This window comes from Aythya fuligula, chromosome 5 (genome assembly GCF_009819795.1).
Source record: "Aythya fuligula isolate bAytFul2 chromosome 5, bAytFul2.pri, whole genome shotgun sequence".
Lineage (NCBI taxonomy): Eukaryota > Metazoa > Chordata > Aves > Anseriformes > Anatidae > Aythya > Aythya fuligula.
The window spans coordinates 52408940-52432015 of NC_045563.1; the positions used below are offsets into that span (position 1 = coordinate 52408940).

The following is a 23076-nucleotide window of genomic DNA, read 5'->3' on the forward strand; positions in this document are numbered from 1 at the left end:
CGCTTTCTTTTGCGGGTGCAATCCACGTAGCTGGAACAGCTGCTAGCAAAGCGTAGAGTTGGAAGCCAAAGAACTGTCAATGGGAATTCAGGGCTGGGGCAAAGTGGTATTTAGTCCCCTGTCGAGTAAGCCCTCAAATGAGCTGACAGGAAGCAGTGGCAGTTTCATTTATTTGGAGACCATTCTCTTCTTTTTCTTCCTCCTGAGCACGCAGGTGAATTCAACACTTTGGTGGCCATCAGCTTTATGTAATGGCTTGATTTAAGCAGCCTCCACGTCCAGCATTTAATCTTTCAGCAATTAGGGAAATGCTCCTGTGTTTGCTCTGGCCTTTTTGGTTATAGTTGGTGCCCCCAAGCCTTGGGGTGGGAAGGAGCAGTTGGAGAGCATTAGGCTCTGCTCCAGCTATGATTTACAGAGGGCTGGTGCTCCCCGGCTAACACCAAGTCATTACTTAACAGGGTTTCCTTCCCACCTTTTATTTTTTTTCTAGAGCCCCCCCACCCCGTTCCTGGAGGTTTTGAATTGCTCGTGCATTTCAGTAGTTTAATCTTGGATTGAGAAAAGAAATGTGTGTGAAACAACAGTGGCTACAAGAACTATCTATCAGTTGTGCCCAGCACCTACCTGATCGATAGGTGAATTTCTGACCATGAAGCCATTGAGACACAAAGTCTTCTAAATCAATAGTAACAAATGTAATCCATCTGAAAATCTCCGTCCTGTAACTGCTTGCCAGACAAGCTTTAAACAAAAGTTCTAGGAAAAAAATAATCAGGGACCTTAAGCTTCCCTTCCCATATGTTGGTCATCCCGAATTACATCCGTGCAGCTGCACACATTGAGGACCGTAAGCCTCGCTTTGGGTCTATACCAGCTGATTTGGAGGAATTCCACTTGCTACTACACTTGCATGCTAACTCAGCCTGGAAGTCACTGAGGTTTGCAAACACAGAGCTGCTGCTAACGAGGAGCTGCCTTGGCGATGCTGGGGAGCGGGGCTGGTGGCCAGCACCAAGCCCTGGCAGCAGGGTTGCGCCCTGCAGGGCCACTGCCTCCAGGCATTCTCCTGCAGCAGCCAGGCTTGCCCTGGCTTACTGAAGCCTTGCAGGGAGAAAACACACATGAGACCCCATAACCCTGTTGTTAGGAGGGAGCATATGATCTTGAAGCAAAATTCTTTCATGTAGCTTTGTATTTAATTTGCTGGTTCAGCACGGAGCGTGCTGATGCATCCTGTTTATGTTCAGCTCTGTTTTAGGTTTCCAGCATAATTCAAGAACGTTGTAACTATGAATGCTTGCAATAATATTTTTTTTTTAAAAAAGTATTCTTTTCTACAAAATAATCAGTGGGTGTGGAGCTTGCTGTTTTGCAGTAACTTCAAGGCTTTTCCTAATGTACAGAATTTTTTTTGAACAATTAAAGATGGTTGGGAGCTGTATTTGCATTCTACAAGTGCTACTAATAATATAGTATTTTTTTTTTAAACCTCTCCAAGCAATTTCCCTCAAAATTTCCCCATTCAAAATAGGTAAAGCGCGCGCGTGTGTGTGTGTGTACATGTCTGCTCTTTACCAAAATATTAAAGAAGTCTTTTGATGTTACAGCAAGCCACGGCCACAAAATAAATGAGATGAAAAAAGCTAGGCTGATAGGTTTCATGACATAAATGAAAGGCAGATTGGAGGGCAGGGGGAACAGAAAAAGGAGCCAGTATTCCTTCTGGATAAGGCCTCAACATGAAAATGCATACAGCAAATGAATTTATTATTGAAGCCACATACATCAAAGCCTAGGTGACCAAGAAACGCTCTGACCTAACCTACAGTTGTTGTCTTTGCTATTATTAAATGTCATCTGGGGTTGTGCAGCTAGACCAGGATATTTTCCCTGTCAAGGGTTTTATAAATCTGATGAAAATGGTCTTGGCTTCCCAAATCCTTGATCTTTGTATTGAGTCTGTACGACTGAAGTGAGCCGCAGAGCTTGGGCTGGCTCAGTTGCACTCTTAGACAACAACAGTGCAGAGCCTCAGAAAGTGAGGAGACACCAGCTTGAGCAGAAAATGGCCTCACAGCCTTGGGCTTGTAATTTAGAGAAAAAGGAAAGGAGTATTTCTCTAATACAAATATTTTCTTTTGACTCTTCCAGTTGATGTTGTTTGTAGGGGGAGAGGGGAAACTTGCTTCGGAAAGAGCAGAAACTGAGCATACGTCTCCATTGCTTTTTAACTTGCATAAAGATCTTTGAGGAGAGCTAACTTTCTGAAATGGAAGAAAAAAATTGATTTGGGAATTGATCGTGAGTTCCTTGCTATCAAGACTACGCTAGAGCCAAGACAAAGGTTTTGAATTTATAAAATCCAAAGACCTTTTTTTTTTTTTTCCACGAGATCTGTTTAACTTGAATTTCTGGTTCTTTGGGAGGTGGGGTGAGGAATAGTGCCTGCCCAGTCTCATGCACATTCATTCATTACAAGGCTGTAGTGCTCAGCTCTTCACAGACCTCTAAAATCATTGTAAGTAATTGGGTTAAAGTCAGCATTTATCATACTTAGTTACCCTAGATCTAATCGTTCTTTCCAGAATTGTTTGCTGAATTGCTTGGCATGTCTAACCTTATCGGCCCCGTTAACTTCTTATCCCTGTTTGACAAATCTAATCTCTGTTTTTCCTTCTGCAAGGAGAGAGAGAGAGACATTCTTAGAGGCTTCTGTTACTTGGCGTGCAGCTAGCCAACAGATGTCCTAGAAACTTTCCAAAGGATGGTCGCAGCTGCTAGAGAATACCTGAAAGGGTTTCAGGTTTAATGGGAATGGAAAGTAGGCTTTCGTGTCTGCATAGTTTTCTCACTTACTCAGTTTTGTCTGCTGTAAGTTTTGTAAGCTGTTTTGAAAACAAAAATAGAAATTCTGTTAAAGTTAACTGATGTTAGCAGTCAGAGATTGCTAAAACAAGTCTAGGGCAAAGGGGGCGCATGGTATTTTGTGCCTTGTGCAACCCGTGCTGTGGCATTTTCCTCTAAGCTTATAAAAACACTCTTATTTTCTGAGCGTATGCCTGGACTGCTTTACAGGAAAACAGTTGCAGTTTGGTGCCCCAGCTGCACCCTAGGGACCTGATTTTTCCCTCAATTTAACCAGGATTGGCACCACCAATGCAAATGGAGTCACAGGGCTGTGAAGCTGAAGTCAGCAAGAAGAAAGTCTAGCCTGTATGCTATATCATTCACTCATTTAGGGCTGTTCTCTCTGGACTTGTGTATCCCGTCCTTTGGGGATTTCAAGGAGACTGCAGGCACACGCGGAAGACCTTTTGTCTGCCACAACTGGGAGAAGTTTGGTTCCCTCCCTCTCCCCGTGTGTCTGCATGCATAATTTTGCATAATTTCTGTCCCGATGCATAGTGCTGTCATTTGCCTCCCTGACTTCCAGCATGCTCAGTGAGATGGATGATTTTTTGCTGCCATCAGAGGGAAAGGATGCTCAGCCTCTGCATGCTCTTCTTGTGTCTCTTTGCCTCCAGCTCCTGGGGAAGGACTCAGCATCTGCTTCACCCGTGTAGTCCAGAGGAGGTAGGCAGTCCAGAATGTACAGACCCAAATGTAAACCTTAAATCACAGCTTGAACATAAATGCCACGTTTCAGACCCTACCCTTAAGACCTTTGGGCCTGAAGTTACCTCTTTGTGCTGGGTTGCTGGCCCTGCTGATGACTGCCCCTGAGCCAGGCTGCAGCTCAGAGCCAGAGGTCTCTCCTGTGCAGAGGTGTGCAAGCATCAGAGGCACCCAGGGACCTCTTCTCTTGCTGCCTCAAGGAGGCCAGAAATGGTGAATGGTGCAGCTCTTCCTGCAGAGTGTCACCAGGCCCAGGCTATGTCTCTTTTTAGCTTGGAAAGTCCTGCTTGCTGGCTTGACTGGTGTTATGTGGTGTTGATATGGCTGGCAGCTACAGTTAGCTGCTCAGAGGCTCCGAAAGGCAGGATCCTCATCCAGAAGATGCTGATGGGTGTAGCAGCACTCTCCCCAGCCTCCTGAATGCATCCGGCAGCACCCACAACACTCATGTTTGGAGGAGAGGCAGCAAAAACTCAGTTGTTCTGCTGAAGGTCACGTAGGATGAAGTGGCAAAAAGCTACAGCCGTGGTCAGGCAGTCTTTCTCACCCGGTGGTGATGTATGAGATGAAGGAGGTGGGAGACAGGAGGAACTGCCCTCTGAGTAAATCCAGTGTTTTGCAGAGAGTAAAAACTCCAGACTTTCCAGTGGATTTTAGGTGTTATGCCTTAGAAACTGAGGAATGAAAATATGCAGGGTTTAGAGCTGTGTTGATTTAGCATAGTTCTTAGCTTCAGATGAATGATTACCGGGGGACAGGAAAAATGAACTGGAGAAAGATTTTGTGTTCAGGGTCAGCAGGAGGTTTCCATTCTACCAGCACCAGTATTGATGGATGCTTGTACCTGTGGCCTGTGCATCCAAAAGTTACGTGCACAAAGGGTAGGTCTGGTTATTAGACCCAGGGAGGCTTTGGAGAACACTGTGTAGCTAGCTGCCGTGTGGATGGATATCCATGTGGATGGATATCTGCTGTCTCCAGCTCTTCTCGGTGGGAAACTGAGCCAAGTTCTCCTTCCAGTAAAGCTTAGAGCACTTCCCTAGGGATAGATTTCCCACCCCCAGTTTTTGTTCTAGTGTGCTTTGGGAGCAGCACATGATTATGGATCTAACAGCTTGAAAAAGCCCCCAGGTCCATTCATTCCTATTTACTGTTATGAGACTCAGGATAGCTTTTGAGGATAGCTTTAGCTCATCCTCACTTGTGATCAAGAAGCATGACGTTTGCTTTTGCAGGACGGCACCAGCGTGGCCAACAATGTGGAGCAAGTTGCTGTAGTTGCTAGCTGCCTTGCAGGACTAATTTGGCAGGTGTGTATCCATCAGATACGGGGCTACTGTACTGCATGTCACTGGCTGGGCACATCATTTGCTACCCTGTCTGTGTCAGGGCAAATTTTCTTTCCACTCCTCTGATTCTATCCTATCCTATCAAATTAAGATTTGCCACTAGAATACCCCAAGTTTGGAGTGCCTGGTGATCACACTGCACAGGGGTTCCCATCTCTAGTTTTGAGGCAATCACATTAAAAACAGCCTCCTTACCAAAGGAGAATCAACATCCTCCAGGCTCTTCTGGTTCCCCGTGAGCGGTGCTCAGTTAGCTCCAAATATTCTTTGAACATTATTTTCTTCAAAGCTCCTTTTTGAGTAGAGTGATTTGAAAAGCAGGGAGAATTACCGTGGAACATTTCTCTTCTCCCTCGTTTTGGTTGAGAAAGTTTGCAATTCAAAATGTTTTGACCAGCTTTGTTTTCTGAAAAGAGGCACCAAATATAGATGTATTCTCTCTAGTATAGGAAAGGTAAAAGGATGCAGTGCTTTGACAGCGATCCATCTGCTGATTGCTGCATGTACCAAGTGTCAGGATGAGATTGATGGCCTTAGAATATAAATCCACTGAGGCAGGAAGAGTGCCTTCCTTTGCTTTTCTACAGTGCAAAGTGTGTGTATTGTCTGTGCTGAGCAAGTGCTGAATAATAATGAGCGACTAGCACCGGAGTCCGAGCGGAGGGAAGCAAGCCCTTGCCAGCCAGCCATAGGGTAGGAGCAGTAGTGATTATTCAGCTCAGTTTAAGCCAGTGGCACACATTTTGCCTAAACTGCTTCATCTTTTCTCCCCAATTATTTTGAGACCTAGGAAGTTGCAGTCTTTTCTGTGCAACTTCTGTGAGATGGATATTTTTAATTTTAAAGCCTGTACAGTGGTGAGATGTGAACTCTAGTGTTTTGGCTAGGTTTTAGTTCTGAGAAGACCTTTTGGCTAACAAATATCAGCTAGGCTTGTCACTGGGGAAAAAAAAAGTCATTATCACTAAAACAAACAAATAATCTCTCCTCATTCCAACTCTTGTTTTGAAGAGGATGAAGTGTGGCAGGACTTTGTACAACATCAGAAGATCAGAGCAGGAAAAGTCCTTGCAAAAGCCTTGTTCCCTACCTCGGTGTGCCTGGATGTTTCCCAGCCCATCTGAGGCCTGCAGCTGTGCCTGCATAAGACAGCAGTGTTTGTCTGGCTCATCTCGGAGACAGCAGTGAATTTGCAGTTTGTCACCTGAGGCAGTGAGCAGGGTGAGGAAATCCTAATTTCCACCTCTTAGCTAGATCTGACTGTGGACTTGTTTGAAAGGGTGTCTGCTGCAGTTCATACCCCCAGGACCCAGCAGATGCAGGAAAGAGATGAGGGATTCTGCCTAATGCAGCTAGAAGCTCTTGACAGTACCCAGTGGCAAGAATTCCCTGGTTGCTTTTGCAGTCTATTCCCTGTTTATTGCAGGGATTTGTCCTTGGTGAGTACCATACAGTAGAGAGCTGGGAGTCTGACTTCAGATCACTGAGCAGCTCTGTTTCATGAGTGTTTGGGGTCTTGTTTATTATCAGCTGTGTTTCATTTTGGAAACATGATCAGATCCCAGAAATATAAGGCTCCTGTTTCCTTTGGGAAGGAAAAGATTTGTAACTGTACATGTGGTGGCAGGTGGTTTCTGGCACCATGTTTTTCTTTCACATGTTTATGATTTTGACCAGGTTTATGGCTTCTATTTGTAAAATCCTCTTCTCGTTATGTTAAAGCACTTCAGAATTTCAGGGCCTGCCACCTTTTTCTATTTTCCCACATTTCTTTTTCTCCCCTGCCACCTCTGTAGTCTCCACTGCTTGCTACATGAACCCAGTTGCAGTTAGTTGCCTGTGCCAGGGAGCTGATGGGGACGTTTTGCTGGGTGCCTGACCTGGGTGGCTCAGCCTTGCTTGAGGAGGGAGCAAGGTGGTGGTTGCTGATACGTGAAGATTTTGGTTCTTTGGTTGATGAGGAGGTTGCTGCTCCGAGTGCCCTGGCTTGGACAGAACAGGCTGTGCTTGCAGACCTGTTGGGTGCTGTGTTTTCAGGACAGAAACACGAGAGAGAGAAAACACTTGCCTTTTGTTAAGAATATGAAGTCATATTTAGAGATCGCTTTTCTGTCTTGCAATGAGCATTTTGTGAGTTGAGAGGTGTTTGGGTGCCTATTGATGTTTGAAAATACGATGTTTTGTTCTAAAAACAATGAGGATAGAATGCAGTATTTAGAAATAAATTTTGAGGACTGCATGTCTAAAGGGAAACAAATTATTCTCTCGCTTTCTCTCTCACCCCCCTCCTGTTTCTGTTGGACTCGGGAGACAAATCAAATTGAGACTAGACCATTGGAGTTGCAGTGTAAGGAAATGAGAAGAACCTCTTTGATCCCAAATGCTTAATCAAGAAACATTTGCTGGCAATGCCAAGTGGGATTTATTTGTCAAGTCCTAGACAGGCCAGCAGGGCCTGGAAGCAAACAAAAGGAGGAGGTACAGTGCCATAAACTTGGATTCAACATATTCACTGTTAATCTTCTTTTACCTACATAATGTGAAGGTTATTAACCTGACTGCAAAAGGACCTACTGGGGAGTTAAGTATCACGTGGAAGGGATTATTATATTTTGAAAGGAATTTGTGCTGGTGACTGTAACATAATAAATGTATTAGGTGCCTCTTTAGATCTTCCCTAAGTGGTAAAGAAGCATTGATCACCCTGTGTGATGGGGGCTGGGGAGCTTGTTTTTGATGTTTTAATACTGAGTCAGAAATGAGAGCTCAGAGTTGTTAATGAGAGGAGCACGTGCCTTTTATTATTATTCATTTTTCTGTCTTAAGGAGACCAAGGGGGAGTTGTGCACAGAGGGGTGAGAAAGAAATCATTAGCCTCTTCAGATTTGCACTGCAGATTAATGTGGGGGACTGAGGCTGATGCCTTTTAAGCCTCTTGCATATTTGCCAGGTTAACTTTTTAACTTGATCCCTTTCTTTACTTTTTTTTTTTTTTTTCCTCACTAAAAAGCTTTCCACTTATGGATTTAAAAGGTCTTAAGGTTGAGCGGAAATCAGAAGCTGATTTATCGTATAAGTATCCTTAGCAGGCATTTTGGCCAATGCTGTATTAAACTTACTCTAAAGTTAATCAATTTTTTCCTTCCATTTTACATCTGAAGAAATGTGATTTTTTGTATGTCTCCACTCCACTTGCCTCTTGCTCATTTTGTAGCACTTCACAATGTTCACAGTGCAAGACTGATTGTTTCCAAGTATACATCCAGCTCAGAAGGCTGGGGATGGCAATTCAGACATTATTTTATGCTGACCTCAGTATTCACATTTTGTTTCTCCTGCTGGTCGGTACATAACAGGAAAGTCTTATTATGATTGTCAGGAGCGGAGGGCAGATCTGAGCTTGTGCTGTGGGAGGGAAAGGAAAATGCTCGCTGTTGTGGTACAACATGGAGCGAGGGCTCAGGCTGGGGGAGACATGTTAGATATTTAGAGATGCATCTTCAGTGCAGACACAAAACAGAGATCCTGCCTGCTTATGAACGCTGAAGATCTCCTAACACGTGTTGCAACAGCAAGCGCCTTAGCCGGAGTATCTGAGGTAATTAGTCAGTCTGCCTGCATTCCTCCTGCAGCCTCAATTAATTATGAGGCTCTCTTTAACTTCTGGTCAAAATCGTTCCGTCGTGGTGTTACATGATGTTAACCAGCTGCCACCTACTGCTTCCATCGATACTTTATAAATACTGTACAAAGGACTTGAAAGCAAGGTCTCTGGCGTGTGAGTGCAAGCTCTGCTCCTGCTGATCTCTTCCTCCCTGAGCACTTGGTCTGAGAAAAGGATGACAAGATCCTGTCCATACCGGTAGCAAATACAGAAGCTATAGCAGGCAAATGCCATAGTGTGCTACAAGGGGAAAGCTGCTGCTTTTGGTGTTTCATCCTTTACCAACTGAAATACAAACACAGGTCAGTCGGCAGTGAGAAATGCAAGCAGCTTCAGTGGGAAGAGCTGCTCTGAAACACATCTAGTGGTGGCAGTTTCTTGGGCAAGGTTTACAGGGAAAGTAGGTTGCATCTTTGATTAGGCCTATTGATACTGTTGGGGGAGGTAACCTTTCAAACATGCAAACGTGGCTTCTCATGTCTGAAATAGAAGCACAAGCCTCCAAAACTAAATAAATACATGTTGAGAACACTTTCTCTGAGTTTAGCAAAGTTATGTTAATCACTTCGACCATCTGTTGGAGAAAATGTGGTTGTGAAGCTGGGGTAGGTTAGGGGTATGTTAGTGGAGAAGCAGTAATGAAGCTGTCGGTCCCTTTAGTACGGCTTTAAGTGGCCATTGGCAAAGGTCCTTGGGAAATGGGTTTTAATTGCTTGTTTTTCCTAGTAATGTTACAGTTCCTTTTTAAAAGTAAGATTTTCTGAAAAATGTGTTTCCTGTAAGGCCCCAAAAACACGATGTATTGGCTCCGTATCCTCACAGCAGCAAAGTTCCTCAGACCTTCACAAGGCCAAGGCTGGAGCTCCCTCGTCTGCTCACCCTAAAGTCAGTCACCCCCAGGACTGCAGCTGGTGCCTAAAGGCCTGCTGGAGGACCTTTCCAGCCTGGTGGCCTCTCCTATCCTTAAAGACATCGTGAAATTTCTAAAAATGGCTTGAATGTCATTATGACACTTGGGCATTTCTCCGGGAGAAGCTGTTGTTTGTTTAAATAAGGCCTCAGAGGAGACGCTTGCTGTCCTTGGACCACCGGTGATTGGCGACCCCAAAAGGAGAAGTGTCCAGGGAAAGGACACCAGAGACGTGTGGCAGAAACATGATTAATCTTCACCAGGCAGCCGTGTCAGAGCCACCTCCAAATTGTTGGACTCCACACTCAATGTGTAGCGAGTATATTGTGACCAGCCTCCTGTCCTTTTCAATTACCTTCTCTCTGTCTCCGAATTGCAAAGACTCAGTTTTGTCTGAATGCTTCCTTATACCATGTGGATGTGCTAATGCAAGTTGTAATCTATCCTCATTACAGCATTTCCTGACAGTGACTCTCATGCGGGCCAGAAGAGGTACAATTACAGGGAAAAGCAGTATTCAGCAAAAAGTAACCACCTGCTTATGTTGTCCCGCTGCTTTTTTGGAGTTATCCAGTGACACCTGAGAGCGACTTCTTTATCTGATCTTGTATCTGATCTGAAGGAAACAGTACAAGTATTTGAGGCCACATATGAAGTATTCTGGAAGTATGTTAAGTCTCATGGTTTATAAACATCTCCCCAAATGTGTAATTTATGGAAGGCTGTAGAGATGAGATGTGCTGAGTGGAGTTAGGAGTCAGAAACCTTTCGGGGGGGCAGGTGGTAGAACCCCGAATGAATAAAGATGCATGACTCCATGAAGAATAACAAAATGCAGAGTTTGGGAGGAAAATTGTTCCCCCCTTCTGCTGCACAGGTTTCCATGATTTGGCAAACTTGGTTGTTCAGACAATGCGATCAGTGCTTCCTGGACCATGCACCGCAGTGCTCTGATCTCACATTGAGAGAAAGGGAATAAAGGCTTCCATGTGATAGATGTCACTTACTGTTCTCCATTATTATGTAGGCAGAAGAACTGATACAGCAAATGAAACTCAGTTGATGAGGGCAGTAGAACCATGTAATTCATCTTAACTGTTGCAGAATCTCTGCAGCAACACTGGCTCTTTTGATTTTGTTACAGAAGTCAAGGAAATACAGTGCTTGTACAAGATCTCTCTTACTTTCCTACCAGTCATACCTGAGTTAGGAGCCCGGTCCTGCAGCTCTTACAGATCCCTTAGGGATTCTTGGAGAATCCAGTTCTTTGAAGGGGTGTGCGTGTTAGCTTTTTTTTTTCTTCCCATTTAGACAATAGTAGCAAATCGTGTGCTTTGAATATTTAAGCAATAAAAGAGGGTTTTGCTGAACCAAGTTGAAGATTGCTCTTCTGCAGATCAAGAGAATGAAACTATTGCCTGGTATGACCATCTGCGAGAATGAGATTGAATAATGACATTACTACACTAAAGTATGGGTTCATTGACGTCAGATTTTGCTCAAACTTGGTGAGAGCGAATCAGGCTACTTAACCTTCAAGTTTCATCATCTTCCCTCCATCACTCACTAATGGCTTATGCCTTGGGGATCAGCAAAATCATAGCTAAAAATATTATTCTAATACACCTGATCAGTTACAGAATATAATACATGAAAGAAAATGCCTTTTCAACCCCTGGTATAATTACTTCTGTCTCTTCATGATGAATCATAAATGTTCTTGTGATAGCTACATGAATAATTTGTAGCAATTTTAAAATATAATTTTCTATGTAAGTTCTTCTGTTGACAAATTGTCTACAAATAGCTTATTGACTTCTCAATTGCATGAGTTTTTTCAAATTATTCATGGATTGTTTCTTGTTTTGCTGGTTGTTTACAAGCAATTCCTTTTTAGTATTCAGTAGCTGGTATTCAAGTGTTCAGCTTCCAGCTGCACAATTCTGTTTGGATTTTGACATATAGGTCACACAGTAGTATTTCTGGTCCTTGACTAAATGCGTATAATTCATAGGATTTAGCTTTTTGCACGAATATTTGCATTGAATTACAAAGTTTTTATTCTGCAGTCTCTCTTCAACATTTGTTTAAAAAGAATTGTTTCAGTTTCTGCTGATAATCTTATTTAGAGCGGTATTTATGGAAATACTAATACACGGTGGACATTACCATAAATGAGCAAATTTGCTGTAAAGCTTCAGCTATTTGCTCAATTGCATTTTTATGAATTTAACTGTTTGCCCATCTTCTTACTAAGATATTAAAATATTAATCTTTATTATACTTGTTTTTTCCATATGTGAAAAAAAGCAATTGTATGAAAAAGATCCACATCAGTATTGTTAGTAGTTATACCCGTGCCTGTGGAAATGGCCTTTAGTGACCTCTATCATCAGAGCTAACTGCCCACTGCCTTACCTGTGTTCTTCCATCTAATATTAGAAGATTTTTCTTTTTATATATACCTGGAACCCCACAGTTCTGTTTAAAGCTGCAGTACTGTGAATATAAACCAAGAGATGCATAAAATCCAACACTATAACTAGACAAGCCAGGGCTATTAGCTGAGCAATAGCTGGGCACCCTCCTAAGCCCCAGTCTTTGGACTGTTGTCTCACTTGACTCTTTCTCCCTTGCTGTCCGCTCCAGAGAGAGAAGATACAAAGAGCGCATGTTTGGAGACTTTTCAGTCCCCAGGTTGCGTTGCAAAGCAATGCCGAGGACGTGTTTGAAATTCTTTTACACATTTTTAAAGTAACAGTGAGAAGCATGCACTCTTGCTGTTCAGAGATAAGGGAAAATTGCCCTTGAAGGAATGAAGTGGCCGAAATACAAAATATCTTAGTGCATTTTGAATCATTTCAAAAATTCTTCTCTTTTTTTTTTTTTTTTTTTTCTCTTCACGTATTCAAATAACCACAATGTGAGGCATTGTGAGTCTGTCCACTCTGGATTATGTTTGCTGTACTTCCCTACACCTTTCATTGGTCCCTGGGGCTCAGGGTTGTGTTTATTAGAAATGAATGTTTAATGTCTGCCTTGAAGAGCTACTTGTCTGGCTTGAATATGCTGGTTGCAAGACTCTGGAAATGGCTGTACGCAGAGAAGGGCCCTGTTGAGTACTGTCTGAGTACGCTGTTGCGTCTCGCAGCTGTTTTTAGTGAGGGCTTTTGTGTTGTATTGGTTGGCAGCTACTTTGGTAGAGGAGAATGTGGTGAGGAGATGACCCCATTTATTTTGTTTGACCTTCATTGCCCATTAACTCCTGGTGCAGGAGCCTGCTGTCTGAGTGTACACTGCAGAGACAGGAAGGACAAAGGAAATCCCTGACTTGCCTGGCCCTAGGTAAGAGCAGGACAGTATGCCCACCTTTCAAAGGAGGCACTGGGGAAGAAAAGATCATGGTGAGTCAAAGCTTCCTCCACCTCTCCTGGTCCTGAGGATAGGTCCAAGGGGGAGAAGGGCTGTGCTTCTAGACATGCGTCCTGTAGTGTTGCTCTTACCACTCCCATCTGTGATGGCAGCTGATGCCTGAGCCTCATTTGTCCTTCTCACCTGATTTTCATTTAAATACAGCTGCTTCAGGTAGTATGTAGGAGATAGGGTAGGTTGAATGCTTTAGCAACACATATCCTTGAAGTCCTGGCAAATTTACTGTGAGGTGTGCTTAGATGAGAAATCTTACACTTCTCTGTCATTACTATCATGAGACTGTGTTGCCTGTGCCTTGGAAGAGGTGCCTGATGCTTTGCCTAGATGGACTGAAGCTGTGTAAGTGTTAATGAACCTCTCAAAGGTTGAAACCCATCAGTACTACTTGGGCTGTGTGTGTGCAAAAGAGGGAGGCTGTGAAGCTGTGAAGCCTCCCTCTTTTGGGAGGTACATGGGCTCACTTGCCATGTACTAGAAGACATTTTTCAGCTGGTGGAAATTATTTAGTCAAGGACCTAGCTTGAGCTCTTTGCAGACTGCTGTATCTTTCCAACTGGTAGCCAGACATTGGAGCTGACTTAAGTAATCATGGTTTATAAGCAACAGCTTTCACCAGGTGAGCCAAAGGGAACAAAGGTTTCCCCCTTGGGGAGCTCTGTTCAGCTTATTGCAGCTAGAAGCTGCTTTCTGAAAGCCTTTAAACACCTAGCTCCATCCAAAATGGAGTATAGCTGTAGGAAGCAGGTAATGCTCTCTTAGCAGCTAAGCTGTAACCATGCTGGGAGCCTTTTTGTGTGCCCAAGAGTCCAAAACAAATAATTCAGCAGAGAGTTTTTGTGCAGTTGATACTTCTCTTGTGGTGTGGTTTGCTGAGGGCAGTCCCTGCCTAATGAGCCTGGATGCTGCCTCCTTTAGACTCTTGCAGAGTTGTGCAGTCAGAAGCCGCGTGCTTGGAAAAGCTCCTGTCATTGATTGTAAGGCCAACAGGCTGTTTTGGTTCACACCCTTTCTTAGTCTTTTACAGTTAGTATTGGTCTCTTTTTTCCCTATCTCACTGTTTCTAGTCTGACGCAAAATAGTGAAGTACAGATGTGCCATTTATTAAAATGCTGAAAAAAAGTTGAAATAAAAAAAATCAGAAGAAGGGTAAGGGAAAGGTCAGGCAAAGGTAAGTCTGTGTTCGTTTTTAAGAAATAGCTTTGCAGGCAGCTCCTAATAGAAAAACACAATGCACAGTCTTGGTTGGGAGGAATAGTTCCTACAACAAGCAAAGAGTATTTGTGGTCTTGTTGTCAGGAGCAAACCTGAGACTCAGAAGCTTTCCACATTGTACAGGCTGATAAAAAAATGTGTTTTGGCTTCCACAGCCTGTTACATGACCAGGCTCCAAGAATAACACAGACAATAAAATCAGCATGTGTTTTATTTTGGAAACCCTTTAAAATTGTGGGGTAAATCAGCAAGGCAGAAGTCCCGCCTTTCCAGAGATGTCTAAAAGTTTAGGGAGTGCCGGAGGTTTTTGTGCTCCATTATTTCAGAGGGCCAGGTTTGTAAACTGCTAAGCATTTCTTGCCTGAAGGCTCTTGGATAGGCAGCTTGAGACGTTTTTGTAGATGAAGCCCCCCTGTGCCACTTCCAAAACCTCTGTCCTTCACCATGAAGCTTTTCCACATCCATCTGTTGGGATCTGGCTGTGTTTCTGTTGCAGACATAAGGGTTTTGTCCTCAGTTTCAGTGGAGTTGTAGTTTCTCTCAGTCATCCCTCCTCTTGTTTTCAGCAGGCTCAGAAGCACTCCTCTGCTAACTGGCTAACAGACTTCTCCAAAAAGGGTATTCTCTGACAATTTAGTGGCTTTTACAGAATAAAACATTGTCTTACACTTCAGTAACTATGGGAGAGCGAGGAAGCAATGTTCCTTTGCTGACACACAGTGACAGCGAGCCAGAGAGCTCTCTTTGTGTAGCTTTTAGAAGGGTGGCATCCTGTTTCTCAAGGATCCTTTGGGAACTGGGTTTATTCAGCATTGTTACAGAACATGAAGTGTATTTAGTTCTGCCTATGCCCTGTAATAGCAACAATAGCTCCTAAACTAAGCTGCCTGACCAGCTCCACGTTTGTGACTTCCATTATGCAGTCCTGCTCTCTGTTACTGACTGCTTGAAGCTGTTGAATGAGAGGACAGAAGAGAGCAACAGTGGGATGGATCGGGGAAAAAGAAGTTGATGAAAAACATTTGCAAATAGGGGATGTGCACTAGAAATGAAAGCTGGCAAGAGTGCTCAAGACTACCATCATGAGAAAGTACCAGCGAAAATTAAAGAACTGCCTTCTCCCTGCTCAGTCCTTTCTGATGTACTCTAATTTTGCCATGCAATACAAATGGCTTTAAGCTGCTTGTACAACTTAGCTAAGGAAAAAGTTACTTCACCTCTATATTTTTACCACGTGCTTGAACTGCTAATTTACAAGTAGTCATATTTCTTTTGGACCATTGAAAAGTTTTGACCACTTTTACATTGCATTCCAGACAATGTCTGTTAGATCTGGTCTTTCCTGAAGGATTGATGATCAAAAAATATTCCTTTTTTTCCCTTGCTTTTTTAAACATACAGGGAGTAGAAAGTGAGAAGAAAAACATGGCTTTTAAAGTAATCATAATTTCCTATTTGTATTTTCTGGGAGAAGAAGAAAAGAACGGATGCATCCCTTTGCCCCGCTAACCTGGTGCTCTTCCTTATCTGCTGCTGCTTGTCTGGCTGGCTCTGGATGTTGTGCATCCCTTCTGGTGACAGGCTTTCTGTGCTGAATGGGTGCCTTTCTGTTGTGCAGACAGAGTAAATCCTTTTGAGGATTTATCTTGTTAAGGGTGTTTACATTCTAGCATTTGATTCTTAGTTCTTGAAAATCCATTAGCTGCTTCTTTAGGGTTTGGCTCTGCACTGACTACAGTTTCTTCCCATGAACAAACCTACAGTGCCATTTCTGACCAGGTCAGTTAAAATATACTTCCACATGTGCTAAGTGTTGTGTTCCTTACATGTTCCTCATACAAAGAAGTTGATTTTTATTGTGGTTTATTTGGATCTACGCACAGCTGGAGCCACCAGGAATTCTGTGAAGAAGGTAGCCGAGGACAGCAGAAGAAAGTTGGACATTGAGTGATGAAGGTTGGGGCAGCATTGCATGTGGGCAAGGAGACCTGACCTGGTGCAGAAGCAAAACAAGGATATAAGTGTAGAGGGAGGTTTCCTCCATATCTCGAAAAATCATCTTCCTTTACTCTTTGCACTTGGCAATCTGATTTCATGATCACAAGACTCATTAGTCTGAAGGGCTGAAACCTGTGAACCCTGTGCTAGATGCTTGGAACATGATGAAAATGCCAAGAAGCAATATGTAATAGCTTTGTTACTGTGGTCAGAAGGATTTAGACTGAGTTGCGGGCATTGGAATGGAATTTCGCAAGCTTTTACTCTTCATTTCAAGAGGATAATAGAACTGCATTGCATATCCTTCTCCATAACTGCCTATGACTTTCTCCTCGGCCTTTCTCACTTGATTATTAGTTTTGTGTGTGTGTGCTTTTTCCTCTTGAAATACTAAGTCCTTTAAAATTATTACGTCTTCAAAGAAAAACAACCAGGTCTTAGGAGGCATTTTTGGAGGTGGTGGGAATCTGGAGTTTGTTTAAAGACAGGGGATCTGGAGAAGATAAAGCAGAGAGATCAGCTATGCAGAGCTAATGGTGCATTCCAAAAGAGAATTGAAGAGCTGTACTGCTCACTCCGGTCTGTATTAGTTTTATTTCACTCAGAAATCTTTTGAAGCGCCAGAATCGCACGCACCTATATTATACATAGACCTGTGGAAACCGTAAGCCCTTCCTTGGAGTAAGCAAATGATGCTAATTCCTGAGCAGGAATCAAAGCTTTTCCAGACTAACCTCTCTACCACCATGTGCTTGAACTGCTAGTAATAGACACACGCTCTCGCTGCACAAATAGTGTGCTGCTTTCAGTGCCTGTTTGCTTTGCACCCTTGGATGTTGCCATAATTCTGGGAACATCCTGCTCAGAGGTGTCAGTGCATCTGCTCAGGTGAATCTGAAGAAAGAGTTCTGAGAGGTAGATGGGAGCCTTTGAAAAATCTGATAGAAAACAGCTGGATCACCAGAACTAAAAGAGCGATGGATCCAAGTGTGAAAACACAAGTACTGTGCTACAGCATCCCAGGGAGCAGCCAGACCTTTAGTTAAGGGAAGAGGAGAGAGCTGCAAAAGCAAACCTAAATTATAGTTCAAGCTGACAGAAAGCTTTATTTCTGCATCAAACAAGAAACAATGACTTGAAAAACAGTTAATTATACACTATAAATATTTCAAACGCTTATTATAAGGAGATGTAAAAAGAATAGAAATTGGTATTAATAATGCAAATGCTTTTGTTAGGCAACCTGCTTCCTCAAAGTAGGTAATTTAATCCTAATGCTCAGGAAGTGCTATTGGTGTCTTTTTCCAATAAGTTTATTAGGCAAAGAGGGCATTTGGATTAATGAGAGGCAGAGGTGGTGGGAAAACACTCAGTTATCCTTACCTTTTGGGAAGCCTGGGTAATTAGTGAAACCTTTGCAAGCACTATCTTTCATTCAGCATAATTGCAAAGTAATTCTCTGGTAGGGATAGCATCTGTGTTGATTGATAACACACAGGTAATATATGAAACATCTGCTTCAGAAGTCTGTGTGCTAGCATGGTCCTAACTGAGCTGGTCAGCTGAATGCCCCACAGTAAGGTATATTAAAAACCTCCACGAAACAGCACATACCAGCATTTGCTGTTCATTTGGAGGGGGGAAACTGGCCTCTTTAGGGCAGTTTTTGGTTGCCATCTGAGAATTCGTTGTGCTCATTTACGCCAGAATCCATAAACCTAACCCCTGGAAATGAGAAGCAAGTCAATAGGTTGTGGATGAACTTTAGAAGCTGTAAAAGAAATAACTTCTGGGGAAAGACATGAGAATGGGAAAGAAAGAAACAATTATTTTCATACTAAAGGGATAAACTTAAGATTGAAGATGTTCCCTTTCCAGGTCTGCCACTGGTTTCCTATCTGAGTTCTCCAGTATTTCTTTGGGTTTCTACTAGCCATCTGCAACAAGGGAAATACAAATTATTCCCACTTTTTGTCTTTTTAGGCAGCACTTTTTTTTTTTTTTTTTAGAGGAATTCCTTTACCTTAGTAGCCAGGGGAGATAATTAATGCATTTCTGCAGTGCAGCTGTTAGCAGCTTGGTGTGAGGCTCCGTGGGCTCCATGGCTGTTCACACTCCCCCCAGCTCACTGAATAAATACCACCCACCCTTAACGCAGGTTTCAGAAGGGTGTCAGCTCAACCCGGGGCTTTGGACATCACGATCCCTAGTCTCCCTGGGTGTAATTTCTGTGGGAAAAAGTTACTTTGCTAGGGAGGTAAGTACTTTTCATTTCCAGCATCGTGTTGATACTGTTCGGCAGGGCGAGCTGTGGTCTGGGCTGCAACTGGAGCTGCATCTGCTGCTCTGGGAATGCCAAGCCTTGCATCTGATCTGGAATGCCAATGAGCCCATATAAAGCTGTTAATGTCTGTGTGAGGTTTTTTAGCCCTCATTACCAACCTGATAGAAAGATAATTCCTCAGCTGCTGTTCCAACCTGTGGGATTTTACCCACTTAATTAATTTTCTTTCTTGTTAAAGAAGATTTTTTTTTTTTTTTTTAAATGCACAAGAAGCTGTGCTCGACTTGCTTTTGAGGGACTCTTCTCATGTCTATATCAAAGGCACAGAGGCCCCAGAAACTGGTGTATGAGCCCCGGGGGCGGCGTGCCTCTGCAAGGCTGAGCTGGGAAGCTTTGCCTCATGTGCCAAGGGCGGGATGCAGCAGGGCAGCCACCTCCATGCAGCAGCGGGGACCCTGCTGCCCTTCCTGGCTCCCCCCCTTTTGCCACCTCTCAGCAATAAAATGGAAGCTTGTGATGTGACCCAAGGGTGACAAACTGCACGCCAAATGCCCACTGAGAGTTAAGAGTGCCAGCCCACACCACCCTCCCCAACCTTTCAGCATGTCAGCAAGCTGTCTGTGTAAATAAATGTACATATCAAACAATAAGCAGATGCCTTTTTAACATGCACTGTTTCAGGCTGAGATATTCCTTTCTGGTGCTGCTCATCTCTGCATCTGTCAAGTTAATGCCAACTCCGCAGCTCCCTTTCAGTTGTTTTTAATGCACAGAGATTTGTGTTGTGGTAAGTGTAAAATATAATGAGGAATTGGCTTGTTTTACATCTGTTTTGGTGTTACTTGTGATTTATAAAATGTTAAATGTGAACACTTCTGGGTGCCTCCCATCTCTGCATAAGTAAATAGTGCAAACTCTTGTTCCTTATGCTCGATTAAGTAGCTTTCTGCAAGGATACATATGATTATACAAGTATATGGGGATGGAAAAAAAAGTCATTTGAAAAACATACCACCTCCAGGGCCCCAAAGTGAACAAACACTGAATTGGGGAAAAGGCTGTGATCAGGGTTGGATTGGAAAAAAACAAAACAAAACAACCCAAAACTACTTCATTCCAGCAGAGTCTGTTGTACTCCTTAAATCAAACCAGACTCAGGAGGCGCAGAGTCCAAAGCCCCCGGGCTGTGTCTTAGTGCAGTGCTGCGGAAGGGACACCCAGGAGCTGCTATGCTGGGTCAGATCCTGCCTGATCCAGGGTCCTGCCTCCGATAGCCAGCAGTGACGAGGGAGATTGGAAGACCAGGGCAGATGATCAGGAGAAATTCCACATGAGGCTTCTGTTTTTGCTTTCATATTAAAAACGCATTGAGCCTAGATGACCCATAATCTATCTCTGTCCCTCTGCACCAGCCTCAGAGAAGGTCCCTGGTTTTTATTGTCCCTCCCCATTTCTCACACATGCTGTTGCTTTTGCTGTAGTCAGATGCAAAGGAGTCATGCTAATTAAAAAAGAAAAAAAAAAATCAGACTGCTTATGCAGGCACCAAGTCTTGAAGACAGCTTTGTCAGGATTTTCTGAGGTCTGCTGAGAGAAAGGGAAATATTCCTGCTGCCTGAGATGCTTCGAATTGGATTAGATAGAAACAAAGCCAGGGGAGGGGAGAGGCATGATCCTCCTCTGGAGACGAGGATTTAGGTGACCTATGATATCTTCTTTTTCTTACTGCTCCTTGAATAGGGATGATTGAAATCTCTCATCTGAGCATGTATGCAGACAAGACAAAATGCAATATTAGCGACCCTAAAGGTATTAGAGCTCTCCGCTGCTGCTCACAGCGGTACGTCAGCTGGAATAGTAATAGGGAATGAATGTTTTTTGCGTACAAGGAAAACACTGTTCTTCCATAATAGAAAGGGAAAATTGGCACAAAAATTGCCTTTGAATCACATTTTTGATGACTCTTAGTAGCTTGTGCACCTGCCTGTGACACTTTCCATCTCGCGGTTTCAGAACACTGTACAAAAACAAATAAATGAATCTTCTTTTTTCTGCCTGTCCCCACAAGCTGGGAGTTACTGTCCAATAATGCATGTCTGAAAGGACTAGGACCAAGTTCAGTGGGCAGGTTTCTGTTAGGCAGCAGACACTTTGTCCTGTGCCGAAATACGGACGTATGCATTTTCTACAAGCAAGCGCTTGCGCCTGTGAAGTACTTGCCTGTCCCCTTTTAAGAAGCCAGAATGTGGTCTGTATGTGTGTATTTGAAATGCTGCCCTGTGCAGAACAGGGGGGAGGCCTGTAAAAAACAAAACAAAACATTAACAGAATGTTGAACCTCAGGTGAAAACATGGGAGTCCTCTAGGACGTGGGCAAGGAGAACATCTGCACGGGTACCTGTTGGGTGGGCCCATGCTCAGCTCAGCAGACCACACTGCTCTTCTGGCACATGAAATGAATTCTCAGGGTGCAGAGTGCCTTCGACTGTAGCTCTTGGGCTGGACACAGCGTGCTGCAGTACTCCTGCGTCCCGCTGAGCCCTCTGCCTTTTCTGGGGACGTGCGAGAGAGCCCTGCAGCAGAGGGCTGATACCCACGTGCACGACAGGTGTTTCCTGCCATGTGCTCTGGTGTGACGTTAGCACTTACCAGCCACCTTGTTAGTGGCATTGTAATCTGTGGGATAGCCCAAAAATGCTAGCTCAGCTCAATGTGGATGTCTTCTCCAGACAGCACTACAGCAAATGACACCTCAAGGTGTCTGGCTGCGGCCTGTCTCAGCGTCTCATGGGACTGCTGGATGGACTTGCTGACAGGACCTCATCCCCCAGCTTTTCATCTCCCCCTGCAGCTGCTGTTAAACTCCAGTGGAGCAGCTGATGCTCCAGGTGTGCATGCACACAGCTGCCATGGGCTTTGGGATGTCGGAGGGGCTGGACATGGCAAAGGGCTTCATTTTCAAAAGGGAGCAAAGATGCGAGGTAGACTGGGAAGGAGAGGAGAGGTGGTGCTATGAAATGGATTTGTGTGGCGCCAGCTTCGTATCTGAATTGGAGCTGTCAGGGAGAACGAGATCCAGACTCGGTGCTGTTCTCTGGAGAGAAGCACTTAGGGAGCGATTGCTCTGTTAAGCGCTGGCTCCACCTCTCTGCCCCACGTCTGGCTGACTTTGGCAAGGGGAAAACTCACAAGATCTGGCACGAGCCATCCTCCCTTCCCGCTGGCCTTCCCCGCCTTTCTCCAGGCTCCGATTTGCCTTCTCTTGCTTACTGCTTTTACCACCTGAGCATCTCCCCCTGAACCCTCCTCCTCCTGGCTCTGTTGCTATCTTGGTTCCCCTCACCTCATTCAGGTGCACAGGGAAGAGATAATCTTTACCAGGGTAGGAAGAAGTGACTAAGGCAAGGTCACAATCACCTCCTTGAACCCGGTACTGAGGTATGTGTCTTATGTGTGTCATTGCTGTTTCTGACAGGTTGACCATCCTGGATCCCTGCTCTAGGGACTTCAAGCAAGGATCCAGACTGATGCGTGTTTCATACGACCCGACTTCTTGAGGCAAATAAGCAGTGCTCTGAAGGCCTGTCCCCTTGAAGCAGCACACAGGTAAGACAGGTGGCACTGATGATGCTCAGGCTGCTGCTGCTGGGCTCTGGCCATGCTAGGGCTTGCAGCAGTGGAGTAAGCAAAGGACTTGTTCCTTTCAGTTGGCTCAAGAGAGGTTTTGTCACCTCTGCCTGACATATCTGTAAGGGTGAAACCTTATGTTGTGTTTACAGCACAGGGAATGTTTTTCATCAAAAATGTACTTTTCTGAGTTAAGCTTTTTAAGAAAAGGAAGAAAGAAGCACGTATGGGGGAGAGGGTTTAAGTAAGAAATTAATTAAATTGTTTAGTTTTTGACTGGGCAAGATGTCTTAGGTCAAAAGTGAAAAGAAAAAAACAGATTGCCCCTCTAGTTCTGATTGCAATGACTCATGGCAACCAGATCTAGAAAAGCAGAGGCCCTTTAGTCCAAACCCTTAATCCCCTACTAGTATGAAACATTGTTCCCAGCAGTGCCTACCAGTCCTGTTTTAAATGATGGGATTTTTCCCTTGTCCCCTTGGGATACTATTCCACAGTCTAATAGAATTAATCTGCTTACTTCTCTTTCAACCCCTGACCACTGCAGATGCAATTAGTAGTAGGCGATGGGAGGATTCTGTTTCCTATGCTGTATTACGAAGGCTTAGGGCTGTATTGTGTTAAACCAGACATCAGTAGCAAGCATGTATGCAAGAGTGTGGCTTATCTGTCAGTACTCATTACAGCCCCATAAACGTCTCTGAACTACAGAGTTCTCAGACTCACAGGAGCTTTTCTACAGTCATAATTCAGGATCTGATAAGGCACAGACTAATGTATTTGAATGCCTGTGAGAAAGACTGTGTGATTGGAAACTGAAGTGAAATGCAGTCATACGCTGCTTGTGCTAGAGACTCTCTGAGGCAATTTAGGTGTCTATTTCTGGAGCATTTGCTGGCCTCACTCTTGATTTCTCTCATGGACTAGCTGGTAGGATCTACGTGAAATAGCTTTTTGCTGTGTACCGTGCTGCTGGAGGCAC

General features: G+C 43.9%; 1 protein-coding gene across 3 annotated transcripts in view; it reads left to right on the top strand.

Annotated features, from left to right (window-relative positions):
• Positions 1-23076, top strand: part of TSPAN18 (tetraspanin 18) — a 106318-nt gene that overhangs the window by 35075 nt on the left and 48167 nt on the right. For all 3 annotated transcript variants that reach the window (XM_032188024.1, XM_032188025.1, XM_032188026.1), the window contains exon 3: positions 21943-22073. The gene's annotated coding sequence lies outside the window, so the exon portion shown is untranslated. The remainder of the gene's footprint in view (positions 1-21942; positions 22074-23076) is intronic.